The sequence below is a fragment of the Crinia signifera genome, chromosome 19 (assembly GCF_055691185.1).
Source record: "Crinia signifera chromosome 19, ASM5569118v1, whole genome shotgun sequence".
Classification (NCBI taxonomy): domain Eukaryota; kingdom Metazoa; phylum Chordata; class Amphibia; order Anura; family Myobatrachidae; genus Crinia; species Crinia signifera.
The window spans coordinates 49,106,441-49,121,488 of NC_139226.1; the positions used below are offsets into that span (position 1 = coordinate 49,106,441).

The following is a 15,048-nucleotide window of genomic DNA, read 5'->3' on the forward strand; positions in this document are numbered from 1 at the left end:
CCTTAAAATGTGCTGTAGGCAATGAAAATGTTACGTTTTTGCATTTGTCATTGGTGGCCTAATTATTACAATAAGGTTTTGGCCTTTGCCCTGAGAAAGAGGAGGTTCGTTTATTTTTTCAAACTAAAGGACCCCATCCACTACGCAACTTCCGAGAGGAAAAGTCGCATATGATGCCCCATGAGCCATTTGAGTTCTTCCGTGACAGCAGGATTGCAGTTATTCTTCTGTCACCCTGTGGCAGGAGTCTGAGCAGATGCATTGGGATAACAGTAGAATGAATACCAGTGCAGTATGGCAGCACAAGGAATATATCAAAATTTCAGGGAAAACTCTCTAGTCCTCTACTCATCCAGTTCCTTTTCTCTGCAACCGCCACTCACTGCCTTCTATTGTCTTGTTTATAGCATTGCTCTACATACCACAGTACGATTTTTTTATTATGAAAAAGAATGTGTTTGCAATTGATGTACTTTATTATATACTAATATAATAGGGAGGGGTCTTAACCCTTTCAGGTCCAATGTCTAGTAAGGCCCAACAGCCCTAGCGCTAGTAGCAGATCAAACTGTGAGCCACTTTAACATAAGATCATTAATATCGTTCAACATTTAATGTAGACCATTTTTAAATACTAATAATAATAAACATTTAAACCAGACTGTTTGAATTGCAAAAAAAGAAAAAATGGACTGCAAAGGGTTAAGGCCTTCTCAATATTATAATGGAAATATGAAGGTTGAAGGAAATATGAAGGTTGACAAATTCCTCACATTCCTCACTCTCACTTTACGCACAAGGCTGGTAGTCTCAGTGGGGTGTGGATGCTGGGTGTTTGCTGCATTCAGAAACACATAACACTATAGGTATTTTACATGGATCCGATACGATTTGCCGGCGGTCGGGATCCCGGCGGTCGGAATCCCGACACTGGAATCCCGACCGCCGAAATCCCGACAAGGGGGGGACATGGATCGCCCCCCCTTGCGGGCTCGCTGCGCTCGCCACGCAGCGGGCCCGGTGCCTCGCTATGCTCGGCACGCTATTTTATTCTCCCTCTATGGGTGTCGTGGACACCCACGGAGGGAGAAAGTTTCGGGATTTCGGCGGTCGGGATTCCAGTGTCGGGATTCCGACCGCCGGGATCCCGACCGCCGGCAAATTAACTGCATCCTTTTTACATTACGTATTACTTTTTGGTGCAACAGTCTAACAGCATGGACTCATTCTTGAGCAGTATTCAATGCCGCCGGCGAAGGTTTTTTAACGGCAAGGATGGCTTTTCCTCGCCGAAAAGAAACCATCCTCACCACGGAAACCCCTTGCCGTATTCAATGTAAGGGCCAAATCCTTGCCATCAGAGGCTGGTGAGGATCCCCTTAAACGGCGAGGTTCACCGCAAATGCAGTGAGTCAGCCGTATTTTGTGGGGAGGCTTGCCTTTTTAATGGCCACCTTTGCCGTTTCCACTTGGCCTCAGGGAACAGGCAAGGAGGAAAACAGTGAGAGAACCAGATTTGTTGAATACACTTCTGTGTGCCAATAGCTCATTGTCAGGGCATTGAATACCGCTCCTTATATTCACGCAAATGATCAATGCTTCAATTGCACATTTGGTGTTAAGGAGAAAATCCAAAAGTCCTCACTACTAGTTTGTGGTTTGCAACTGAAACGTACTGATATTCATGGTTGGATGGTACTGGTAAATGACAATTCATCATGAACGCTGTGTGGAAGCCAGCCAGAAAGCTACCCTTAACTTTGATAAAATGTGGGACCGATGGAACCCGTCTCGCCTTGAGCATTTGGAGGTCCAGGTCTTATTCTCCTGTGTAATGTACTCTTTGGGGGGTTTCTGCCTTTTCTTCCAATTTCCCAATTTTCTCTTCCCTTTTCCCAGCAGCCAATTAACCTCTTATTTTATGTAATTTTTATCTTTGCTCTCTCATATCTTTTTACATTCATTTTCTCTAATATTCTATTTTGTTGGTTGATGCCAAGTTGTATCTTCCCCTATAAACAATATTTAATGCCCCTACAATTTATTTGAATAGTTAGTTTCTTTTTACCATTATAGTCGGGTCTCCATTTTACGTGTATTCCAAAAATTGAAATATTCTGAAAACTGTGTGTGTGTGTGTGTGTGTGGGGGGGGGGGGGGGGGGGGGGAAGGGTGAGGGGGGGGGAAGGGTGAGGGGGGGGGGTGTCCCCCGCCCCTTTTTATCACACCCCCGGACCTTTTTTCTTCCATGCGCGAATGCGCCTGTAACATCACTAAGGCCTTGCAATGCAACCATGGGACTGGAGATACCGCTGAAGGCTGCCGTGGACACTGGGGTAAGTATGGAAAAAAAAAATATTCCAAAATCCGGAAAAATCCCTTATCCAAAATGCTCGTGGTCCTGAGCATTTAGGATAAGGGATACTCAACCTGTACTGTTTTCAAAAGTGTTATTTGTAAGCAGTCAAAAAAATGAATTTATTAAAAGATAAATAAATGAATGTCACACAGTGCATGCGATTCAGACGCATGGTATCTGAAGTGTCTGTGAAATGTTCGGGCGTTATTGGGTGGCGGCTCTTCAGATGCAGACGTTTCGTCTGAATGGTGTGTCACTGAACTGGTTGGGAACTCAGATGCTTAATAGCTCACACTGGTGGCCATACTGACATGGAAACTGCATGTACCATGGTCAACTTCTGATGGTGCTACAGATAACTGCATCTAAAGACACAGCAAACAGTATTACATCACCTATAGATGCTCAATATGGGTATCTGTGTCCTCACACATGCAGACACAGGGATGTAGACCAGAGACGGGTTCTTAGCTGTATGAGCATAAAGTTGCACATGCTATACAGACAAAAGATGCAGACACAGATGACTCAGCCGCTATATGTTTCTATTCAATTTGTATGTCATTCCTGTTATCTAAGTTTTCCTGGGTTTCCATGCAGGAGAGGATGTGAGGTTATTTAAAGGTATATTATTAATTATACAGCCTGGAAATACATTGGGCCGTATTCAATGACAATATTCACGGCATGCAGCGAATCCTGTTTAGGATTCGCTGCACAGTCGCCACTGCCCGCCGTGTTCCGGAGCCTCGCTGTCCCCCCTATTCAACGTCGCAGGGGCTCGCTGCCCCTGACGGCTAGTGTGAACCCCTGCGGCTTCGCCTGAGGACGGTGGCAGGCAATGGAGATGGAAGTCTCCCTGCCTGCCCCAGAACGTATGTGTGGGGGAGGTGGGCTCCCCGGGAGCCAGGCAGCACAGGCTGCCAGGAGAGCCAGCAGGGGACCAGGTATTCACTGCACCCGATCGTGCATATGTAATGATCAGGTGCAGTGAATATATGAATATCTAATGAGCGGCTCTCGGCCCCCTGCTGGCTGCTTTGTGTAAAAAAAATATATATTTTTTTAAATTAACTATATATTCATGTGCTATAAGCACATGAATAAAAATAGCATGCCCCTTCACAAAATAAAATTCCTGATTTTTTGACACCAAATGTAAAACAACAACAACTTTATTTTAAAGGTTCACTTTCCACTTCACCATGAAAAGATGGCGATTTGCTACACGGCGAAAATAACTTAGAAAGACGGCGAGAAGTGCACGTTGAATAGGGTGATTCGCTTTCTGACCCCCCAAAAAATCACCTTCCAACGCGAAAATAGCACAAATTCGCCGTGAAACAGGGCGAATTATCCTCATTGAATACTGCCCATTGTGTCCACCGCTCATTTCTTTGCCAGTAGAGGCAACATATCTACTACACATTTCTGTTTAGGGATGATCTACATCTAAATGATGACCCCACTGGCTTTATTTTATTTATACTGCAATTTGTATGTACATGGTAGATATTATGTGAACACATATAGAGTAGCTTCTTTTATACAAGTACAGTATTACAATAATCATATTCAAGCTATTTATATTAATAGTAACCAGTTGTGTTCTGTATATGTTTCTTCTGGGGAAAACACAGAATCTACAGGCAGGGCCGGCGCCACCACTAGGCAAACCTAGGCATTTGCCTAGGGCGCCGGCCACTGGAGGGCGGAAAATGCCGCCCGGGTACCTGTCCTACCGGCGCTGTCTATTTCAATCTGGCGGCGGAGGCAGCGGGGGTCCCTGCAGTCTATTAAAAATCACGAGCGCTATCCGCCGGGCTATGCGGAAGCGCTTCTAGTGTGAAAACTCTGGCAGCACGGTGCACGCTGATCTCAGCCAATCAGCGTGCTGCCAGAGTTTTCACACTAGAAGCGCTTCCGCATAGCCCGGCGGATAGCGCTCGTGATTTTTAATAGACTGCAGGGACCCCCGCTGCCTCCGCCGCCAGATTGAAATAGACAGCGCCGGTAGGACAGGTACCACCTCACACACACCACCCCCCCCCCCCCACCCCCACCCCGGCACCGGGGCGCCCCCAGCCCGACTCGCCTGGGGCGCTCCGGTGCCTTGCACCGGCCCTGTCTACAGGGGTATATTCAATTAAAGTCGGATCCATTCCGAACATGCCCTATTCAATGCGGCCAAATCCGGCTGTCAGATTTGGCTGCTGCTGCTCACCCAGCCGGCGCCGGGTGAGTTATGGGAGGAGGCGGCGTGGGGTGGACGGGAGGTGGGACGGCAAAGAAGGTACCAGGTGAGCTGCTGCTCACCTGGCCCGGCGGGGGGACCGAGTGAGCAACGGGAGGAGACTGCGGGAGGACGGTGCTGGGTGAACTGCTGCTGCTAACCCAGCTCCTTCCTCCCTGCCTCATCTCCTCGGATTGAGATTGTCAGAAATGGGCCAAAAACCAGTCTGATTTGGGTGTGTTTCCAACAAAAGCAGGCGGATTGGTGGCTATTCCAACAATCCACCTGGTTTCTGACAGGTCTGAACATTCTGACCTGTCGAAAAAAAAAAAAAAAAAAGACTTTATTGAATAGGTCAGAACCCCTTCCGACCTAAATCAGTAGGAAACTGGCAGTTTCCACTGTAATTGAATATACCTGAAAGTGTTTTAATTGTACCGGACACTGGGTGGCGCTATTTCATTGTTCTCATTAGACATTATTTATTTTTAACTTAAAAAAGCAATGTTACAGCTATAGCCCATTTTAAGAATTACATATTTGAATAAAACTAATGTTATATTTTACAGGAGACTTCGGTTACTTTTAATTATCTTACTGACAAGAGAAATAAATATAAATAAAGAAACTTGCTGACAAATCTTCTTGTTCCTTATGGATACTATTAGGGGTATTCAATGCAGAGGAGACCCCCTGACGGCAAGGGGGTTGGACAGCGAGGATAGCCACAGTTGAAATTACCTATTGCAGTCATATTCAGTTGTGTTTTTATCACTGTTAAAGGATATGATCAGGATCATAGTTAGCAGTCAGTCCCCCAGCCCTGGTAGTTATTGCTAGCAGTGACCATAGTAGTCCGTGTGAACCAGTGAAAGCATTTTAAGTAACTTAATGACAATGTCTACAGGCTGTAACTGTCCTATCACACAGCAAAAAGGACACATGCCCTTTGCCCCTGTTTAAAATAGCTCAACTGCAGGTTTAGGATTCCAGTGTCTTTTGCTGCAGTTTGTCAGTGTCTTTCACTTAAGAAATCCCCAACTACAGTACACTACAGGTAAGAATTATTAAAGGCTTAGTATTTTAAAAAGACATTATTTTTTAAAACTATTATTAAGATAAAGACCTACAAGAACCGTACAAAGGGCCTATTTAAGACCTGATTGCAGGGCATATGTAACGTGCAGAGATTTGGATGGGGTGTGTTCAAACTGAGATTTAAATTGCAGTGTAAAGGTCCATATACACTGGATAACGATGATGGGGGAAAACCACTGGGGTGAAAAACGCTTGTTTTAGCGATTTTTCCCTGTGTGGACGACTTTCTATAGCAGGACTCTCTGCTCATCTGATGGTAATACCCGTACACACTGGGCAGCATTCCAGCTGAAAGGAACTGAAACGAGTAAACTGGGCGGCTTTCAGCACAAAGTCCCCCAGTGTGTATGGACCTTAAGAATTAAGCCAGTATTTACTCTGCACAGAAACAAAATATCCCACCTAAATCTAAAGGCCCCCAGACACTATGTGACATCTCCGAGGGGAGAAGGCGCAAGAGATGCCCCTTGAACCCGGGTGGCAGGATCACATACGATATATTGTATATGGTCCTTTTGCATACGATAGATCATATGTGATTCCATTCCCTGCTCTGGGGCTGTCCAAGTCCGAGGCCGGACGTGCAACAGGTTACGATCTACGACTCTGATACGCATGGGACTGGGCATCGGATTGGATGCCAAATAAATGATGTGCCCACTTTTCACCCGATTTCTTGGCCTGATCGGTTGCAATCGGGTGAAAAGTGGCAAAATCACACTAGTTTATGGCCAGCTTTACTCTCTCTGTGCATGTAACATCTGCCCCATCTGCAGTGCAGCATGGTTTTGCCTATTTTAAGAACAAATTTGTCCTGTGATCAGGTATGAGTTACCCCCAAAGCCCAGTGATTGTGATTCTTTTCGGCTGGCAAGGATCTAGTACTTCCTATATATCCTGAAAAATGTCTATGTAATATTTTTAGCCAGTAACCATGATGTTATAAACACTAGAAGTATTTCCATGTATTGTTGTCCTAGAACTATTGTCTACATCATATTAAGATTTCCATTTATGTAAAAGCTTTTGTGTTATAAATGAATGGTGCACCACACTATTATTGTCTGTATGACTATACGGGGACACAACAAATAGCAGGGAATGCGCCATTGTGATGCGCAGCTGCAGTGGCAAACCCAGGATTTTTAGAGAGGGGGGTCCAAATGTAACCCAAATTCTCCCACTCCGCAGCGTATTGGAGTAAGTACGGGAGTCTGGGGGAGCGGTAACAGCCTTAAAAATGTATATTTTTTATACACTGGATACTGCATGGAATAAGGTATTAATATTTAACAGCACAGATGGTCTATAGAATAGGCTGTTTCAAACATTTAAATAAGATGAGATAAGTGGACAGGAAAATGTTAAACATGTCATAAAAAATCAATACACAATAGAACCAGTACTGCACTTTCTAAGCTCACATGGTAAGGCTCCTGTCTCTACCTCCTGGCAGCTGCTCTCTGGTCCATTGTGATGTTTGCGGGCTCAGATCCTCACAGTACAGCTGGTATAAGAAGCTGGTACACTAGTCATATGCAGCAGCTCTGCTCTGTTCCTCAAACTGTATGATGTGGTGGCAGCTCTATTGATCATATTATATACCAGTGCTATTGTTGTCATAATTTAAAGCAACAGTAAGCCAACACTGAACATTTTCATGTGACCTCTATGGTCAAACACAGTGTAAGGTCAAACATGCAATGCAGTGGCTGCTACAGTATGTGCCAGAGGAAAAGTTGAAAAGCCAAAACATGATATACTGTAGGTGTCTGCTATTTCTTCTGCACAGAAACTTTTACTGTTGCATATGAAATGTTTTGTCAAGTGCATATTAATGTTTTGATTTGATTTGATTTACAGTTCTATATAATGTCTAGATCAGTTAGTGAACACCTACTTTTGAAAATGCTGTATTTTAAATACAGTGGTATTTTAATGTCATGTTAGTGCACTATGTATGTATGTATGTATGTATGTATGTATGTATGTATGTACATACGTACGTATTTACAGTTTCTTATATAGCACAGCTTATTCCATTGCACTTTACAATTGCAAACAACAGATAAAAGAAAACTGGGTAAGAACAGACCACAATCATTTATTGCACATATTATTATACATAAAGGGGCATCAGTGCTTAAGGTTGACACATTTTAAATTTTCAAGGGTACTTGTTTCCTAGCACGGCCACCCCGATTTCCATCGGGGTGGTCGTGTCGGAAAAAGCGTGCCGATCGCATCGCATGCGATTTGGTCGCATGCGATGCGATCGACGCGACCGACCCGATTTTTTAATTGAATCAAATGTGAATAGGGTCCCTGGGACCCGATTTTACATTGGATTTAATGTAAAACATTCCCTTGACCCCCAAATTTTGCTCCGTAAACCCCACCCCACGATAGACGCCAACCCGAAGTGTGGCGAGCGCAGCGAGCCCGCGTTGGGCGGCGGTGCGCGTCCTCCGACCTTTTCATTCCCCTACTATCCACGTCGGCATGGAGTTGAGAATATATAGTGTGGTGAGCGCAGCGAGCCACCAAACCCGAAGCATGGCGAGCGTAGCGAGCCCCTCGAGGGGACGCGTATAACTTCACAGGTATACGCGTGCGCTCGCCACACTATATATTCTCAACTCCACGCCGACGTGGATAGTAGGGGAATGAAAAGGTCGGAGGACGCGCACCGCCGCCGCTCGCCACGCTTCGGGTTGGCGTCTATCGTGGGGTGACGACGGGGCCATATATAATGTGAAATTGGTCATATTGGCCCATTTCACATTTTTTCCTATGTGAGATGGACTTAATCAAGTCCATCTCATCTTGTGCCATTATAATGGCACAAGACCGACGCGATGCTCCCGATTTCAATGTTAAAAAATATTTTAACATTGAAGCCTATGGCAAAATCGGGGGCATCGCGTCGGCCGCGTCGGGACCAATGGTAATGGTCCCGACCGACGCGATGCCCCCGATTTTTCCTTTGCCGGCAAAATGGACCTGATTTCAAAGGAAATCGGGTCCATCGCGGGGATCGTGTACCTTAACTTAAAGGTACACGATCCCAACGATTGTGGCCGTGCTAGGAAACAAGTACCTTTTCAAGTTTTCGCAACATTTGCTTGATGCACCATAGACATGGACATCTATTAGGAACAGTATCCTTGCCTGAAGCATGGCAAGTGAAGCAAACCTGCAAGGGTAAATACTGTATTTGTTGTGATGGTGGTCACATAACATGAAATGGGATACGGTCAGTAGGTCTACAGCAACTAGGTCGACAATCATTGGGTCGACACCACTAGGTCGACAAGGCAACAAGGTCGATATGGGTTTACATCGACATGGGTCAATGTCGACACAAGCATTTGGTCGACATGGACATGGTTGGCAGTCAAAAGGTCGACATGGGGTTTTCCACTGTTTTTTGAGCCGACATATGCTGACAGGTGGCATTTCATGCCCTACCATCCACTAGGGCATGGTGGGAGAATAAAATAGTGCCCAAAGCATTGCGAGCATTGCGAGGGGATGTGGTGCACTTCAAACTGTGTCCATGTCGACTGTGTTGACATTTGGGTAAAAAAACTGAAAAAAACCCATGTTGACCTTTTGACTGTCGACCTTGCCCATGTCGACCTAGATCCATGTCGACCCTAGACCCATGTCGACCTTGCTGGCTGTCAAACTAGTGGTGTCGACCCAATGCTTGTTGACCTAGTTGTTGTAGACCTAAAAACCCACACCCCATGAAATATACATGGTCCCAAAAAACTGAATAAACATGTGCTGACCATTAGTCTTGACCACTTATGTCAACCTGTTTTTGCATGTCGATCTTAAGCACTTTCGACTTTAGACAAGTGTTATAAGTTGGTGTGAGTACGTTTTTTTTTTTTTTTAAGTGGCTTAAAATGACCCAAATGTATACTCATTTTTATATACCTCTTATTTATTTAGAGCACTTATTTTGCTGAAAAACACTTGCTTTATTTTTGTCAACTTGTTTAGGTAAATGCATATAAAGGTGCACATACACGGAGCGGTCCTGCTTCGCAAGGCACGCATCGCATAGCACTAAAAGCATGTGCTGCGCGTACTGTTTGTACTAGATTGCATCGCATCTAGATCAAAACGGGTACTGCTTTAGCCCATTGCATGTGTTTTGAACTAGATGCGATGCAATCTTGTTCAAAATGCACGGTGCACATTTGACACAATACAGGTTGAGTATCCCTTATCCAAATTATTCCAAAAACCATAGTCTCCAAAATGTACTTTTATTTTTTGCTAAAAACCTACTGGGCACATCTGTAACTGGCACTACTGGGAAATTATTTGTAACTGGCATTAAATATGTGCAAGGACATGATTGCTTAGCATTCAAAGTCAGTGTCTGAGATTGTATACAAACTTTGTTTCATGTTTTAAAACCATGTTTCATGCACAAAATTTATTTCATGTGTTTGATGTGTTTATACAACATACTGTAGATTCAAGATACCTCATTAAAATATAAAAATATTCCAAAATATGGAATAATCCCTTATCCAAAATTCGGTACTTATGTATTAGCCGGGTGCTGACAACGTAGCCATTGCCGGGCGCCCTGCTAATATGTGGGGACTTACTGCGTGCAGCGGGCTTGACTTATTGCGTGCAGGCGGCCTCTTCGGGATGAAGGACGGGCGGCGGGCGGTGGGGCTTCAGCAGCGGAGGGGGGAGATACAGGTGGTGGTGCTGAGACTCGTCCTTGGGCGGCAGCAATGGACGTCATTCAGTGTAGTCACCGCTTGGGAAGCATCACATGGTTTCCCTGCTCCCCCAGCGGCACTACGCTAATTGCGTACATTGCTGCCGCCGGGGAGGACTGTCATGGCGGCCGTGAGTGCCACGCTTTGGGCTCGGTGGCTCGCTGCGCTGGCCACACTTTATAAAATTAACTCCACGCCCACGTGGATAATGGGGGTATGACGTGGATAGTGGGGATATGATTGTGTTAGTGGGTGTTGTGTGATTTTCACCTACACCTTTCTCTGGTTGTGACAGCAAGAACAATCACTAGAATCCCGGGGTCGCAAGTTTGCAATTGAATAGGGCAAATTGTGGGAATGCACAAACCTGTGATAAGCCGCCTTTCGCTGTCCACAAAAAGTCAGATTTCACTAAAGGGGGTGATTCTGGTTGACTCGCTACGCAGCGACATCCCCACCGCTTTGCCAATGTTTGCTATCCATAAACATCCATTTGCAGGATAGCGTACAGGGCCGAAATCATTCGATCATCTGTCCCCCCCCCGTTCGAACAACTTTGTCACTGTGCAAGTTGCCGAGGCACCCGCACAGCAGCCCTGCACATATCCGAATATGCGTATGCGCAGAAGCTCAATAACGGTCCCTGGTGTGAGCACGCCGGGGAACAAACCAATTAGAATCAGGCCCTAAATGATGGCATTATTGCGGCTAATTGAATTATCTTCTGCATACAATCACGCAGAAGGATGAAGTATCATTTGTAAAAGGAAAACTAATTTAAAAGACCTAAAATAGCAGCAGAATACTGTGTTGTGCTGTAGATTGTGATAAAAAAAAAGTGCAACAAATTTGAATTGAATTGTGAGATGCAGGAAGCGCGGGACTTCATGTGAGTATGGCAAGATTTTTAAATCGGCCATCATTTACTCAGCAAAACCAACATGGTACTTGATTGCCTCTTTAAAAATCCGGCATGGCTAGCACATAATTCCGCACTTCCTGCTTCTCCTAGGTTATTACATTTAGCACATTGATTTTGCTCATCACCCATCAATTGGCAAATTGGACGGGGGAACATGAAAAATTGCCATATGGATGCATGGGCTGCTCAACAAATGAATTCATATTGAATTGCAACTATTCCAAGTCATCCTCCTGGGAAGTGTAGAACCTGCGCCCTGCTATTTGGGAAACAAATAGATTTTAGAATTAAGAAGAAAGCTTAGAACAAATAGGAATACATCAATATTTGGCTGGAGTATCATTAAAGATCAAGTTCTCATTGTTGAGACGACTCACTAATCTCACTTAAAGATACAGCATCCAGTCTCTTTTTTTCCGGAAATGACTGATAAGAGAGAACAATAGCTCGCATTCAGGCTACGCAGCAAATGTAAACACACAGCGATGACAACGAAACTCTAACATCTGTCTGTGAATGCTACAGGTGGCCACACACAGGCATCACTTCCCTGGTGATCGCATACCTGTCACTAAAGCCTGAATGACAAAGATCCTTAGGTGTCCATTTATTTATTATGATCCCTCTTATGGTGTGTCCAGACATTTGCACTATCGATTTTGACTATATAGTGAAAATCGCATAGCACATAGTAAAAATCGTACCTTGCTATGTAGCACCCGATTCGATCCCAATCATAGGCACGCCCACTGGGGGTTTTGCCTCCGCCGCCTCCTCCAGCCGCAAAACTGAGACTTCCCGGCTGCCTGCATGTGTCTGGTAAGAGTGAAGAGTGTAAGGAGATGGCCTCTCCAAAAATGGCTGCCGCCTTTGTGGAGACAGGCACTAGGGGTACTGCCATACTGTACCTCTAGTGTCTGGCAACGAGCGGGTAATCCCCCATGGCACCGAGAATGAAACCCCTGGAGCTTGCAAATCATAAAACAATTCTGGCTTTATGATGAAATAAAATTGAATTAATTACATATTTCACAAATGTCAACACTGACCACTACAAGCAAATGCTTTATAGGCAATCGAATAAAGGATTCCCTTTTATCATCATTGCATTTTCTAGACTGGAAAGCAAGCAATTGCAGATGTGCATAAATGTCAGTGTAGCACAGCTGCAAAATATAGGCAAAGTTGCGTAGTGTAAGGGAGCCTTTAGATGCACTTTGTTTGAGTATGGTCTCATAGAAAAACAATAATACATTGTTTACAGAAACAAATAAAAAAGTAAAAATCAAATATTTGATTACCTTTTGTAGGAGTCAAGCACTATTATTGAAATAAGACTATTAAGCAGTGACATCCACTCAGGGTAGGCAGAGACGGTGCCAGGTGATGGCCTGACAGTCACGATCCAGATGGTCAGTATACAGATGGAGTGACTCTCAGCCAGCTCAGGGAATCGCCAGATTCCTTGAGCTGGCACAGGCTGGCAGAGGCGTAGAATCCCTGCCCATCTCCTCTTGAGCAACTACGGGAGAGCAGCGGGGAGGCGGCGGGCTCCATCAGAATGGGGCGCATGAGCGTCTCTTGCGCACGCGCCCCCTTCTGGCGGCTGCCGAATGGTGGCAGATGGCAATTCTATCACCAGGAGAGCTGCTCCATCTGTACCAACATCGGAATCCCAACTGTTAAAATGCCCGACAGTTGGGATCCCGACTGACAGGGGCTATTCTCCCATAGAGGGAGAATAAAACCTGCCGCTAGAGCAGCGAGCCACTGAGCCCGCAGCGCGGCTTCTTTGCGCTCGTCACCCTGTCAGAGTATCGGCGCTTGGGTTTCCAATGCCGGAATACTGGCTGTCACAATCCCACCTGCCGGGCCATCATACCACACCCAGACTAAGCATCACAGTGACACCTGCTAAGGGTATGTAGAGCAGCACTTGTCATACTTCAGCAGACTCCAAAGTTTTGAGTATAACAATTATTAGAATCATACAAATTAGATATTTTCAACTGATAAATATAATTCTTGTATTATTAATACTAATAATTCTACTTATTGTAATCATGCTACTACCCCTTTCACATCGCAATGCCAGGTCGGAGATCCTGGGTCCAGCGCTTTCACATTACACCTGGGCTATTTTGAGATAGTTAAAAAGATGTAAGTTGGGGTAGCTTGGTTAATTGCCTTGTGTGTGAGTACAAGTATTTAATACTGAATACTAAAGAATACAAGTAACCACTGGAGGGACTGACGGACTGGATCTAACGAGGAAGATTAGCCTTGCAGCTGCAATCAAGATGGATTGTAGTGGTCAGAGTCTAGTACTGGTCCCCGGTATTGATGGTGTTGAGGACTTGGCCCAGGGGGGTCAGGCATCGGCAAGTGCATACCCACTGATGCCTGCTCCAAGGTGAGTAACGGCAGGGGGAGCAATGGACGTGCTGCAGCTTCAGCATGGGCGTTGTGAACTATGACCTCCCTTGTCCAGGCATGATTGGGCGAGGGAGTGGGTCGTTAATGTCGCGCAGGAGCGTGCATCGTTAATGACAGGGAGCGTACACACTATATTGCCCAGAAAGCCCTTTCTGAGTGGTATTGGGAACAATATCATCCTAGTGTGTATGGGGCTTAAGAAGACTACTGCGATAGCAGGAGATGAGAACATGGAACCAAATTTTTCTGTGTCTTGTGTAAGGTATGGTTGTATTTTGGAATTTTTTCTTTTAGATACATGTGTTTTGAGTGGATATTTGGGTTACAGCAAAAGTATAAGGCACCCAGCGCCCAAACAACCAATTACATTGCCACCATCTGAACTGATGTGCAATATGTTGCAACGGAGCACAATAGAACATCTGAATTATCCGCATTTATACGCCTTTTACAGCAAAACACCTGGTCGCACCTTAGTTTTGGACACGGCGTTTGATCCCTTTTACACCACGTCCCCTCCCGGCAAAATGTCTGGCAGAGACGGAGACTTGGAGATGAAATAATCTCCAAGTGCCGGGAAACCTGCCAGCCAGGACCCCTAGGATGCCAACCAACATGCTGGGGGCAAGTCTAGCAGGAAAGCTGCTAGAACGCCTCCAAGCTCAGTGCGCCCCCAGTCTCCACCCGTGAGATGAACGGATGATGCTCTGCTGCTGTCTGCTTACTACAGCTGCGGAGGCTGTAAACAACATCTGAATTACAATCTACATTCCCTACCACATGTACACGCACACAGTGACCAACCTCCAGATGGACCACAGGACAATGCAGTCGGGAGGTAGGGTCTCTCCCATTGGTGTAAAAGAGTCCTGGGTTGGATGATCCGGGTTACCTTTTTACACTGCCCCTGAATCTGGGTCTCACCCGTGTTCAAGCCGGAAAACTTCCCGGTTATTTTCTTTCATTCCATTTACACCAAGCACTGACCTGGGTTGACTTGGCGACAACTTGGGTTATTGCTTTGGTGTAAAAGAGGTATAAGTGAACATCTTCTACATCTGAAGCAACTGACTTTGTGTAATGGTGAAAGCTTCTAATTTTAGAACTACTGCTTAAATACATATGTTTATTGAACAAACAAAAACCACACATTTTCATTTGTATCTACCGGATGCATTATTATAAACACAACAAAAGGCAGGACATGAGGGGATGCATTATCTGCAAAGCAACAGAACAACTT

The 15,048-nt window shown here is 45.1% G+C and overlaps 1 protein-coding gene across 7 annotated transcripts in view; it reads right to left on the reverse strand.

Annotated features, from left to right (window-relative positions):
* Window positions 1-15,048, reverse strand: part of LOC146042515 (myosin-10-like) — a 191,511-nt gene that overhangs the window by 175,021 nt on the left and 1,442 nt on the right. The gene's annotated exons all lie outside the window — the stretch shown is intronic.